This window comes from Marmota flaviventris, chromosome 7, assembly GCF_047511675.1.
Source record: "Marmota flaviventris isolate mMarFla1 chromosome 7, mMarFla1.hap1, whole genome shotgun sequence".
Lineage (NCBI taxonomy): Eukaryota > Metazoa > Chordata > Mammalia > Rodentia > Sciuridae > Marmota > Marmota flaviventris.
In genome coordinates, this window is record NC_092504.1 from 112,402,954 (window position 1) to 112,416,341 (window position 13,388).

A 13,388-nucleotide genomic window follows, 5' to 3' on the forward strand; every position below is an offset into this window, starting at 1 on the left:
GGAATCCTTTAGAATGTTGTGCATTCCTTTTTAAAAACATTTTCCTAAATTTTTTAATTGACACATAAGACATGTTCGTACATTTTTGGATATACAGTGTGATATTTCAAAAAATATGTAATGACCAAGTAAGGTATATGGAATATCCATTGACCTTGAACATTTATCATTTGCTTCTACTAGCTATTTTGAAATGTATGATTAATTGTTGTCAACCATAGTTAAACCCTACTGTGGTAGAGAACATTATAAGTTGTTCCTCCTATGAGTCTTTACACCCTGTACCTATTAATCATCTTCTCTCCATTTTTCCTCCCCCCCCAATACTTCCTAGCTTCTGGTAAATATTAATCTACTCTCAACTTCTATGACATTAACTCTTTGACCTCCAGATATGAGTGAGACCAAATGGTGTTTTTCTTTCCATGCCTGACTTATTTCACTTACTATAACATCCTCCAGCTCTATCCATATTGTGAAAAAATGGAAAATGACAGAATTTAATTTTATATGGTTGGATAATGTTCCATTATGAATGTGCACCACATTTTCCTTATCTATTCATCCATCAGACACCTCAGTTTGTTTCACACTTGGCTATTGTGAATAGTGAGGTAATAAACATGGGAGTGCAGATATCTCTTTGACATACTGATATTATTTCCTTTGGACATATACCCACTGGTGGGATTATTAGATCATATTGTTGTAAAAATTAATATATTTTTTCACTTACTGTTTACATTCATTTTCAGAGATTATTGGCATTGCTTGTTCTAAAGCCTCATCTATATAAAAAGTAGACTAGGAAACTGGTCGACCTTGGTCTTTGCTCTTGTCTCTGTCAAAGGAATAAATAAAGTGGGATAATATAACATAATAAATCAAAGTGCAGCACATATTCTTTAACTATATATTATTTTTGTTTATTTCCACTCTTCCACAAATATTTTAGGCGGATCAGTGCATAGTTAGTACATATTAGTCAGTAAGTCTAAATACATATAGCTGTTGGAGAGATCACAGATTTGAGAATGCCTGTGGGATTCTATGTACAACCATTTGAGATTCAAAGATTGTTTAATACATTACTTAAACTAGCTTTGAAACTGGCTTTCTCACTACCTGTGCCATTAAACCATAGACTGAAACCAACCATGGGCTGAAACCAACTTTACTGGTATGTTACAGGGAAACAGGAGTTTAGTGCATTGGCCCTCTAAGTACATCTGCAAGGAAGCAAATTAAATGATGGGAAAAACTGACTTGATAGTGTTTCCACAGGAATACCTGGGAGGACACACAGATATTCCTTAGTTTTTTTTTCATTCTCTCTTTTCTACTTCTATATATATTTGGCTACTTTTTAAAAAATTATGGTTCATTATTGGCTAATGAAGAAGTAGACTCAGAGTGTGAAGAGTTAACTGAGAGTTCACCCAGTGCAAAAGTGGGATAAGGATTCTGTTAGTCTCATTCTCTTCCCAATCACATTTATGTTGTTTATGGACACAATTTACTAAGAGATATATGAACTTTAAGGAATCATTACTGTTGCATGGGCAAATTGAATGGGACTGTTTGTATCAGTGTGTGTGTGTGTGTGTGTGTGTGTGTGTGTGTGTGTTTGCCTTTTTTAGGATTCCATGAAGTCAAAATTATTTTCATAATAATACTGAAAGCCTTTTTTTTCTGTTTCCATTGTACTGATAGTTGCACTAGTGGGTAAATCTGTTGATGTTTTAGCATGAATTAAGACAGACGCTAAACTACTACTAGTCATTACAGTCTTGTTTACCACTCTACTCACAGGGAAAAAACACATTAGCTAAATGCCAGATTCACTTAGGAGTGTCCTTTGTGAACAATAAAAAACATTAATATCACTAATGGTAAACATAAGTATATATCATTTTAATATCCACAGTGATGAGAGGAATGTATGAAGCATATGTATTGCATCTCTCAGTGCAATGTTTGTATTGAAAAAAAGCACTCATGTGATTATTGGAATTTAGAGCTTATATTCCATTGTAACTTGAAATAAAAATTTTGTTTCTCTTAAATTTTCTTTGGAAAGTATACCAATTTCCTCTGGAATATGTTAATTATGATGAAATGTAATTTTTTAAAAATATTTTTTAAAATTCTGTTTATTCTTAACATGCCAAATAACCCCCATAAATAAATTCTCTTTAGGAGTCTTTAATGATTTTAAAAGTGTCCTGAAGTCAAGAGTTATAAACCACTGCCCTCGGTTGACTTTTTATGAATAGGATCCCCTTTGTCTGTACAGTAAGTTCTTTGTTACTTCAAAGGTATTACATTTCTGTGATTTTAAGATTCTGCAATTTTAAGATTTTTGAGATTTGTTTTATTTTATTTTTTACAAGAGACTGTATAGGGGGAAGCATGGCTTATGGCCTAATTAGACACCTTTTAGTAGTTAGCTATTTGAACTATGTGAGTGAGCTCCCAATAAGTGAGCCAAATAAAGCCAGTATTCATTCTTTCATTTTCTTTTTTTTAATATACCTACTAAGTTTGTTAGTTCAAATACCTACTAAGTTTGTTCACTTTGCGAAATATGATGCTGGTCACTGGAGAGGAAACATAGAGAACCATAATTGGAGGCATTAGTCTGTAATCTCCATGAAAGCAAGAACACGGTCTTGTCTACCCAGGGAGGCAGCAGGGTAGGTCACCCGGATGTCTGTAAACATTGGTCCTCATTGGTCACTTGTTTCTTCCTCTTGGCAGGCTGCTTACCCTCTTTGAACTTTTTCTTCATTTGAGATATGGTTAAAAAAAAAAGATACATGCCAGTTTAGATTATTTTGATGATTAGAGGCTTTATATTATGAAGTACATCAGCATTTTTCTGGAATGTCTTAGCAGGTTACCTAAAGGACTTTATTTTATAGCAACCTGTTAATTCAAGGAACATATAAACAAGTACATCTGAGAATGGCAAATTCTATATGATATGTAAAATAATTTTTGAAAAAAGTTTAAAATTTATTTTTAATGACCAAAAACTAATCAGTGTCAGAATTAATTTGTTTATTAAGAGAACTGAGTTCCATGAAAATGCATGCATTTAAATAGTTATTAGATTTGTTATATTAGATTTTGTTAACTATAAACAGAGTTGCATTTTGCTATAATCATTCAGTTTGTCTTAACTTTTGTTAATTTCCTTTTAATAAAATCCCTATTATAGGAGAAAATAAAATTGATGAAAATTCCATGTAAAACCTATGTAAAAAACTGGTATGTTTTTTAACTCACAGTAATGTCAATTTTTTTGACTCACAGTAAGTTAAACAAAATATAAGTTTTCAGGGATAATTTCCTTTCAGATATAAATGAACATGATTTTTAGCTTATTTATAAACTTATTTAATGACAAGTTAAAAATAATGTTTCACTATATTGAAAGGAAACATTTTATTATGATAAGCTTGTTTCATTCCCATTTAATATTTATTTGCATAGTATAAATTCATTATAAAATTAGAATTTCATAAAATGTAAAAATTATTGTTTTAGTCTGCACACTCTTAAAATCTTTACAGGAAGGTGGATGTGCCTTTGGCAAGAGGTTATTTTCATGCAGTTCTGTTTGTTCAAATTATAGAACATGAATTTTCCTTCCTTAAAAATAGATTGCCACTTGCTTAGTGATTCTATCTAGAGTCTGTGGTATAGTGATGCTTGACTGCTGGTACTTATCCAGATGAGGTGTGGTGTATGGGTTTAAGTACTGTGTCCACAAACCAGATCCCCAGATCCAAATATATCATAGCATTAAAAATATTTGTACTTATCCACAAAGAAATACCACTGTGACTTAACTTGTGATTCAGTAATATGAAAAAAAGTAGAGACTCTTCCTTGAATTGGTACATATTGATATTTATTTTTAAATGTGGAATCTAGAGATAGAGCAGCACAATGATTGCTGTTTACAGAAGCAGAGGACGGGGAGCCTGTGGTTTTTGCTAGATGTATATGTGGGAAGTAGATTATTTTTACTTTTCTCTTTGTTCATCAACTGCTCTGCCAGTCACATTTGCATGGTTACTACTGTAACAGGCACCCGTTGTCATGGCAGCACGGAACAAAAATGATATCCATTGTTTCATGAGGTGAGCATTCCCAAGTGATCCAGGTGTAGGCGGATCTGTGGGCTTTTGCTCTGTGTAGCTCACAGAGTGGCTACATCTGTATTGACAAGTACAGGGGACTGTGGGACTTGTGCAAGGTTGCTCTTTCCTATGACCTGGTGTACTTTATACATTCATTAGACTACCAGGATTCAGCTCCAATTCCATCAGTAACCTTGTAACCATACACTGATGTACATCCAGAAAAACTCATGTACAAGGATTTTCCACTATGAGTGATTAGCTGATAAACAAACAAACCTATGTGGTTTTGCATCTCCACATGCCTTAGGTGGTGCTGAAGAGAGGATCGTGTTTTTGATTTTTGTCTTTGTCTTTTTTTTTTTTTTTACTTTAAACAAATTTTTATTACACAAAGGTTGTCACATAATTGGATATTTCTCTACTTTGTACACGATTATTCTCCACAGAAAGGCTGCTTCTGAACTTCTCATCTGGTGATGGCAAGCACTAAAATCCTGATTTTAGCAGAATAGTAGTAGAAATGCCTCAATGATTTAAGTTGAAAGCAGTACATTGGTACATGGCTCTTCCACCCAGTATCAGGAATGTACAAATGTCTTTATTCAAAAATACAAAATAAATTATTTGTAGGCATGGACAATGACAGCAGTAAACCATTATATACTGTCAACTGAAACCAGTAACTGATGGTGATAGTGATTTTCTTAAACATCAACCAGCCTTTTCTTCAGTCATTCTCTTCAACTGACTTCTCTGAAGTTATTGGTGAGGAACCCTGCCTTGAGCTTCCTGTCACAGTTCATTAATAATGGTAAAGCACTATTCTGAGAATTAGAACATGCCACCACCCATACCACCTCCCATTCCACCCATTCCACCCATTGCAGGGTCCTTTTCTTCTTTAGGAATTTCTGTGACTACGACTTCTGCTGTAGTTAACAGAGAAGCAACTCCAGCAGCATCCAATAAGGCAGTTCTTACAACCTTTGTTGGATCAATGATTCCTTTTTCTACCATATTCACAAAATCTCCAAGCATAGCATCATAGCCAACTTCTGAGGAACTCTGCAGAATTTTCTCCACTATTAAAGAGTCTTCAACACCTGCATTCTTAGCAATAGTCATTGCAGGAATTTTGAGTGTTCTTTTAATGATTTCTATACCAATTTTCTGATCTTCATTAGCTGGAGTTAGTGAGTCCAAGGCTGGAATGCACCGAAGCAGAGCACAGCCCCCACCCAGAACAATGCCTTCTTCAACGGCAGCTCTCGTAGCATTGAGGGCATCTGTAACTCTGTCTTTCTTTTCATTCACTTGTCCCACCAACCTTGAGCACAGCTACTCCATCTGAAAGTTTTGCCAGTCGTTCATTCAGTTTTTCCTTTTCATATTCACTATTTGTCATTTCTAATTGCTCTGTAATTTCTTGAATATGCTTTTCAATTTGAGCTTTATCACCTTTTCCTTTCAAAAGCATGGCATCATCTTTGGTGACAATGACCTCTCCAACTTTTCCTAAATCATGAGGCTGAACATCTTCAATATTTAGGGTCAAACCCTCCTCACCAAACACTGCACCACCAGTAGCAGTAGCCATATCTTTAAGTTGGTTCTTTCTGTTGTCACCAAAACCTGGAGCTTTAACTGCCACAACCTGAAGACCAACTTTCAGCCTATTCAAAACAAGTGTACTTAGAACTTCTCCATCAACATCTTCAGCAATTATGACCAACGGTTTACGGTGAGCATTGGCAATTTCAAGAGCAGGTACAATGGACTGGACGCTAGAAATTTTCTTTTCACTCAACAGAACATAAGCATCCTGGAATTCACATTTCTGACCTTTTGATGTATTAATAAAGTACGGAGAGATATAACCTCTATCAAACTTCATGCCTTCAATAATTTCTAATTCATCCTCAAGTGTTTTTCCATCCTTTACTGTAATCACACCCTTTCTTCCAACCTTTTTCATTGCATCAGAAATAATGTTGCCAATTTCTTTGTCTCCATTTGCAGAAATGGTAGCAACCTGAGCAATTTCTTCAGGAGTTGTCACAGGTTTAGACTGCTTCTTGAGTTCAGCAATTACAGCATCAACAGCTAACATCACACCTCTCCTGATTTCCACAGGATTAGCACCCTTGCTAATCTTCTCGAAGCCTTCTTTGGCAATAGAATGTGCCAGTACAGTAGCAGTGGTGGTGCCATCCCCGGCCTCTTCATTTGTATTATTGGCAACATCTTGAACAAGTTTAGCTCTAATATTTTTGTATTTATCCTTTAAATCAATTGACTTTGCAACAGTCACACCATCTTTTGTTACTTTGGGACTTCCCCAACTCTGTTCAATAATTACCGTTCTTCCCTTTGGCCCCATTGTAACAGCTACAGCGTCGGCTAAAAGGTCTACACCTTGAAGCATTAAGGCTCGGGCATCTGCACCAAATTTTACATCTTTGGCATAAGCCGGAGTGAGATGAGGAGCCAGTGCCCTAAACACTGGTCTCATCTGGCGAAGGACTGTGGGTAGTCGAAGCATTTCTGCGGGGCGTCGGCAGGGAGTGCACGCGGCAAAACAGACCGTCTGCGGCGAGTGAGGGGGGCTTTGTCTTTTTGAAATAATTAAGATAACTGTTGAAAAAGTAACTGTTTTCTGCGTACCAAATTCTTAAAACCAAATGAGATGTCCAATGAGGTAACTTGGATTCAAAGGAGTTTTCCAGAAAACTGCTAATTAGAGAGAAGAATTTCCTTTTGTTATTTCTGTTACACCTGCTTGTTGTGTTTTTATCAGATGCCTTTTCATGCAAGGCATTATGTTGGACTCTCCTCAAGATATGAGAATTCATAATCCATGGTTGGTGAAATTAAACCCACACAAAAAAGCTAACTAAGTGATAAGCATAGGCAGTTCCATTGATTACCCTGTTTATTTATTTTTAACTGTTTTTTGCTCCATTTGCTGGAATCTACTTTAAAAAAAAATCTATGCCTTAGATGGGCACGGTGGTGCATGCCTGTAATCCCAGATGCTTGGGAGGCTGAGGCAGGAGGATCATGAGTTCAAAGCCAGCCTCAGCAAAAACGAGACACTAAGGAACTCAGTGAGACCCTGTCTTTAAATAAAATACAAAATAGAGGTGGGGATGTGGCTCAGTGGTTGGGTGCCCCTGAGTTCTATCCCTGATGTGCCCCCCAAAACAAACAAAAAATCTATGCCTTGATATACCACCATCATTTTGTTAGTCTGACCCTTCCCCATGAAAGATGGTGCTTTGGAAAAACTTTGTAGATAGGCAAAGATAATGTGACTTCCAACTTTCACTAGATTTTATTCAGTAAAATACACATTTATTGAATGCTTAGTATATGCTAGGTTTTGGATGAATTGTTAGATTCTACCAATTACATATTTTATCAAGTACTTAAATTTTTAAAAGTACAACTTTCTTTCTGAAGGTGTAATTTTTTTTTCAGGTAAATGTTTAACATATTTTATAATGAATTTTACTTTTTCTATTTCCTCGTTTTTTAACTGATGCATTATAGTTGTACATATTGATGGGATTTGTTAGATACTCATATATGCACAATATAACAATATAACTTGGCCAATATGACTCCCCAACATTTCTCCTCTTCTCCCTGTCTCCCACCCCTTCGTCCCTTTCCCTACTGGTCTCCCTTTGATTTTTAGAAGATCCATCCCCACCTTTGTTTTCCTTTTTCCTCTCTAGCTTTTGCCTATGAGAGAAAACATGCCACCCTTAACCTTCTGAGTTTAACTTATTTTGCTTAACTAGCCCTCTCGTTCCATCTGTTTTCCTGCAACTGCCATAATTTCATTTTTCTTTATGACTGAATATTTTCCATTTTGTGTATATATACCAGATTTTTATTATCTATTCATCCATTGATGGACACCTAGGCTGATTCCATAGTTTGTTGGGAATTGTGCTCTGAAGGTGCAGTTTTTAACAGTAAAAACAAATTGGGAAAAGAAATGTGTAGAATCTTAATATACTGACTTAGCAAACTGGAAATACACTTACTTACGTAAACCTCCAGGTATATACACTCACTCAGACCTTAAGGAGGCACAGGAAAACACAGGCACAAAAAATATGCAGGTTTATCTAATTTTAACCAACATAATGAAAAACGTTTCGATAATGGAAATTTGCTGTTAACAAGAACATCCTCATTTTGTTCTATCTTCATCTTCCAAGTATGTTTTGCTTTAGTTTTCATTTTTTTTTTTAAATTTTCACCCGACTCCCACTCTCTTGCCTTCTCCTTTTCTTCCAGTTCTACAGGAGAAAATGAGAAAACTTGCAGATATAACTATAGTTAAATTTTTCTTGTGGGCACAATGCTCACAATCATCTTTTGCTCTGCCTGCCTGCCTCCACGTTCCCTTACTCCTGGCACCATTAATCTTGTGCTGTACAAAGTGTGATCCAGGGATGCATGCCACTTCACACCAGTCCAGGATAAGATAAATACTCATATTGCAAGTAAGCATTCAGAAACTTCAATACCAATTTGGTAGAGCAATTTTTGTTGACGGAGTCTATTTTTTTTTTTTTTTTTTAGTGTTTTGTATTGTTGAACATTTTATTTCTCTATTTTTTTTTTTTTTTTGTACTAGGGATTGAACTCAGGGACACTCTACCACTGAGGCACATCAACAGCCCTATTTTGAATATTATTTAGAGACAGGGTCTCAGTGAGTTGCTTAGCTCCTTGCTTTTTGCTGAGGCTGGCTTTGCACTTGTGATTCTCCTGTCTTGGTCTCCTGAGCCACTGGGATTATAGACTTGCACCACTGCACCTGGCCTCATTGCTCTAATTTTTACTGATTAATTTGTTAAAATTTGTTAAAACAAATTAATAGTCCCACGGAGAAGCATCAGTCTAACATACTGTGTCTACAGATTTCTTACCTTTATGCTTTTACCTGTTTTCTACCTAATACTTAATACTCAACTGTAAACTTGTCCTTCCTGAGTTTTTCCTTGAACGCCCACACTGAAGTTCTTTGTGTTTCTACTAAACCCCATACAACCATATTTACTGAATGTAGTATAATTTAACATTCAGTACAAATGTACTTGCTTTTTTGGCAGTATTGCCTGGGAGACTCCAACTGACAGATATAGTCGGGATAGATAAATGCATGGACCTCAAAGTCATGTTCATCTGGGTTTGAATCCTGAGTTCTGTCCTTTAAGAGTTGAGAGTCTTGGGGAAGTCAACTAGCCTATTTGCACCTTAGTTTCCTTGTTTATCAAATGGGGCTGTCTGTAGAACCTATTTCTTAAGGTTACAATGAAAATTAAAAGAAACAATACATGTGATGCTTTAAGTATATGGTTTCTGTGCATACTCAGCACTTGATATATGGCCACTATATTTTCCATTATTAATATTAATGGCACAGTTAGTATATTTTATTTTCATTTGAGCAGTTTTTAATTGAAAGTTGTATATAAGATGCATTTATTCATACTCATCTCAATGATTTCTTCCTTATATCTGCTCTTTCCCTTTCCTATTTGGTGAGATTTGGCTTTCCATTCAAGGATCTTCTTGCATCTTTGTCCAGTTTTAGCCTGGTGACAACCACCTTGCTGGGATGAATGAATACATGGATGGCTGTACCATTAACCTTTTCCCACTACACCTATTCAATATTCATGCCATATTTCTTCCTGTAAACCTGGACTACTTGCCAATCTGCTGACCTTTATAGTGTCCTCCAACAACATAAATTTTACCATCCTTTCAGATGGGCAGGGATGAAGCCTTGTACTTCTGCTTCAGCTCTTTAGACAAGGGGGAAGATCTATCTTCCTGCAAGTGTTAGGAGGTGTATTGAAATGTCTCCGTTGGCTCTTGCTTTTTTCATAAGTCACAAAGCCATTGAACTTTATTTTGGTTGTTGCTATTTTGGTGATGGCCACAAAGGGAAGAGCTAATATATTTTATTACCTTTATTCAGGCATTGCCTGAAGTTAGTTGTTTAATCACATTGTCTTGAGGAAAAAGAAGCTATAAAGAAACTAACCCAATTACTTGATTGACTGATTTTTGAAAACACAGCTAGAATAGGTAGTGTGCATATAGTTTGAAAGATATAGTTTCTGCAGATTTCTAATGGGTCTTGTTGAGCCAACTCCTTAGAGCATGGGTGCCCTCATTTAGACACTACAAGAAAATCATGAATCACTTATAAGACACTTTTTTCCTATAGGCAAAACTGGGACTACCAAAGGAAAATTGGATTAAGAAAAATAAATTTCAGAAGGAAATATATCTAAAAATATTCCACTGGGCTCCTCCACCCCAATTGGCTGAAACACCTGGATTTTTATAAGTATAATTTTAGCTAGAGAAACACTGAAAAGATACATTTTACTAAAAGATAAAAGAATGATTTTTCTGGAAAAATCATGTGGAAGAGCAATTTTGCAAAAATATTTATTTGTTTTAAAGAATAAGATGTAAATTCAAGTACTGCCATGCTGGTGACTAAAATTCACAATTGCTTAAGTGACAAAATTTATACTCAAATTTCCTTCTTTGTAGGATAATTAACAGATAACAGAGGCACAAAGATACGAACTACAGTGCTTACTCTTGTAATAATTAAATGAAATGATTGTTTTAATGTGTGCACTAAACAAGTATATTAAAACCATATTATGGATTCATAGCTATGTAGGATGTGCTTTATTAGGCTTTAAAAAATAGGTAAGCCATCTTAAATGGAAGCAGGGATATGTTCACTATATAGCTAAAACAACTGCCAACCAAAATGGTACTGAATTTAAGGAAGTGATTATAGTTTTGTGGTGAATTCATTTCTGGTGTATTGAATAGGAATTCAGAGGAAGACTATTAAAAATTCTAAGAAGAGTTAACATGATTTAAGAGGCAGACAAGCCCCTTGCTAGACCATGGCAATTATATAAGGACAGAATTTAGTACAGTTGGAGGATAAGATAAACAAAGTAAGATTATTTGAGACCTCACAGTCTTATTCTATATCTCTCCACTGTGCACACGCGCGCGCGCACGCACACACACACACACACACACACACACACTCAACATGTGAGCATTAACATTTTGTAGAAGAGAAGTTGAGCTGAACACACAAATTCATTTTTAATGATAATGTCTGTTAGACATAAATGTCACAACAGTTGGTCAGACAAATGGTAAAATCATCACAGACTGTTGAGTGATTCAAAAGTAGATCACAGAAAGAACTTTACAGTGTACTGTAGGAAACAATGTAATGTTGGTGAAGCAAAACAAACAAACAACAACAACAAAAAAACCTGACATCAGTCTTTTCCACTGCTAACTTTTAATATTTTCATGTAGTTCAAAGTTAGAAATTTACAGCATTTATAAAATTATTAAAGGTTAGGACCTAAATGCTAAAGCTATTGTTTAACATCAATATATTTACTATACATGGCTTTTGCTAGTTTGGGCCTGAAATACTCCATAAAGACCCATGTGTTGAAGGGTTGGTCCTCAGCTTGGTACTTTTGGAAAGTGGTGAAACCTTTAGGAGATGGGCCCTAGTGGTGGGAATTTAGGTCATTGGGGTTGTGCCATTGAAGGGGATATTAGGACTCAGTTACTTCTTCTTTCTCTCTTTTGCTTCCTGGTCCTGAGGAGAGTGGTTTTGCTTTACCACATTCTCTTGCTATAATATGCCACCACAGGCTCAAAGCAGTAGGTTCAACAGACAGTGGACTAAAACCTCTAAAACTATGAACCAAAATAAACCTTTTATTTTTATAAATTGATTATTCCTGGTATTTGTCATAGTGATGAAAAATAGACTAACACAGCTTTTTTGTAGAAACAATACAAATTAGCTATGTGTCCTAGTCCTTTCTCCACCACCATTAAATCAACAATAAAGGAGATTAGGGTTCAGAGCTGTTGTAAAAAATTTGGCAGATTTTGTCCTTAAGAGTTAAATTCTAAACCCATACATTTAATGTAATAGATCTTGTTGTTTTGATCAAAATTTTAAAAGATTTTTCTTCATTTACAGATGTCAAATATAATTGAACATAAACATATGGTGATGGAAAAATTTTATAAAGATTCTTTGGTAATTATTATTAATGTTTATTTAAAAAGGCAGAATTGGGTAAGAAGCTGCTTTTAGAAAAGTTATTTTTTTATGTTCTCCCTGACCTTAAATAGTTGTCAATCAGATGCAGTGTCTTTTATAATTTGATTTCTCTTTTATTGAAAAGCCATGGTACTACATGAAATGAATGAATCATTTGAGGATAAGAGGCTAAATAAATTTTCCTAATAGTTTTAAATTTATGCTTTTGTTTTTCATTCCATATGCTCTTCTAACCTATAGTGATTTGCTTGGGAAACCCTGGCTCACCCTGTGTAGGCTCATGTCAAACAAATGCACTTTAATCAATGGTGGTGACTTATTGTTCCCTGGAGTGGTTATTTAATTTTGCAAACTTCAAAAACTGGGCAAATGACCTTTCTCTGTTTTCTAGATGTAAATGAATTTTTTATCAAAGCCATCCTTTGAGAACAGTAACTGTGACCTTTTGGTTAGGTTTATGGCCCTATAGATGAGCTGCTTGGAAACAATCTCTTATTACTTCTAAACAAGCAATGTACCCTCTTAAGCTGTCCAAATGCTCATTTGCTCATTGACCACCGCTGCCATATATGATAAGCTTTAGTTAAGCTTTGTAGAAAATTGGGCTATAATAGCTTCTCTTCCAGTCCCTGCTCTTCAAAGCATGAAATTTGATACAAAATTTATTTACATTCAGAAAACAGAGAGGAAGGTGATTTGCCCCATTTTTGCAGTTTGCTGTCGTAGCAAGAGAAAGGTAAATGACCACTTCATTTTCTTTGAAAAGTATGAAGGTGAGGAGGTGCTGGCCATAGGGAACTTTGGCCTTGTTGTCCTGTCCACTGATGAGCTGTAGTAGATGTTCAATCATTGTTCATTGAGTTTTAATGTAAGATCATTCCAAAGTAGGCTAAATTTTGGCACTCTATTTCTGTGTCACTTTCTAAGTAGCTGGCCTCCCACAGGAACCAGCCCCATGGGAGCTGCAAAAACACAGAAAGAGGAGAGAAGCATGGGAATTAAATATCCAAAGAATAAAAGTGTCAGTGTCTGTGTCTAGACATCTTTCGAATTATGAGCACAGA

The 13,388-nt window shown here is 35.5% G+C and overlaps 1 protein-coding gene and 2 pseudogenes across 3 annotated transcripts in view; 1 reads left to right on the forward strand and 2 right to left on the reverse strand.

Moving 5' to 3' along the window:
• The window catches only part of Gask1b (golgi associated kinase 1B), a 59,716-nt gene that overhangs the window by 37,492 nt on the left and 8,836 nt on the right, over positions 1-13,388 (forward strand). The gene's annotated exons all lie outside the window — the stretch shown is intronic.
• LOC114085382 (60 kDa heat shock protein, mitochondrial pseudogene) lies at positions 4,733-6,711 on the reverse strand (annotated as a pseudogene).
• Positions 9,632-13,174, reverse strand: LOC114085381 (ribosomal protein uL24-like pseudogene; annotated as a pseudogene).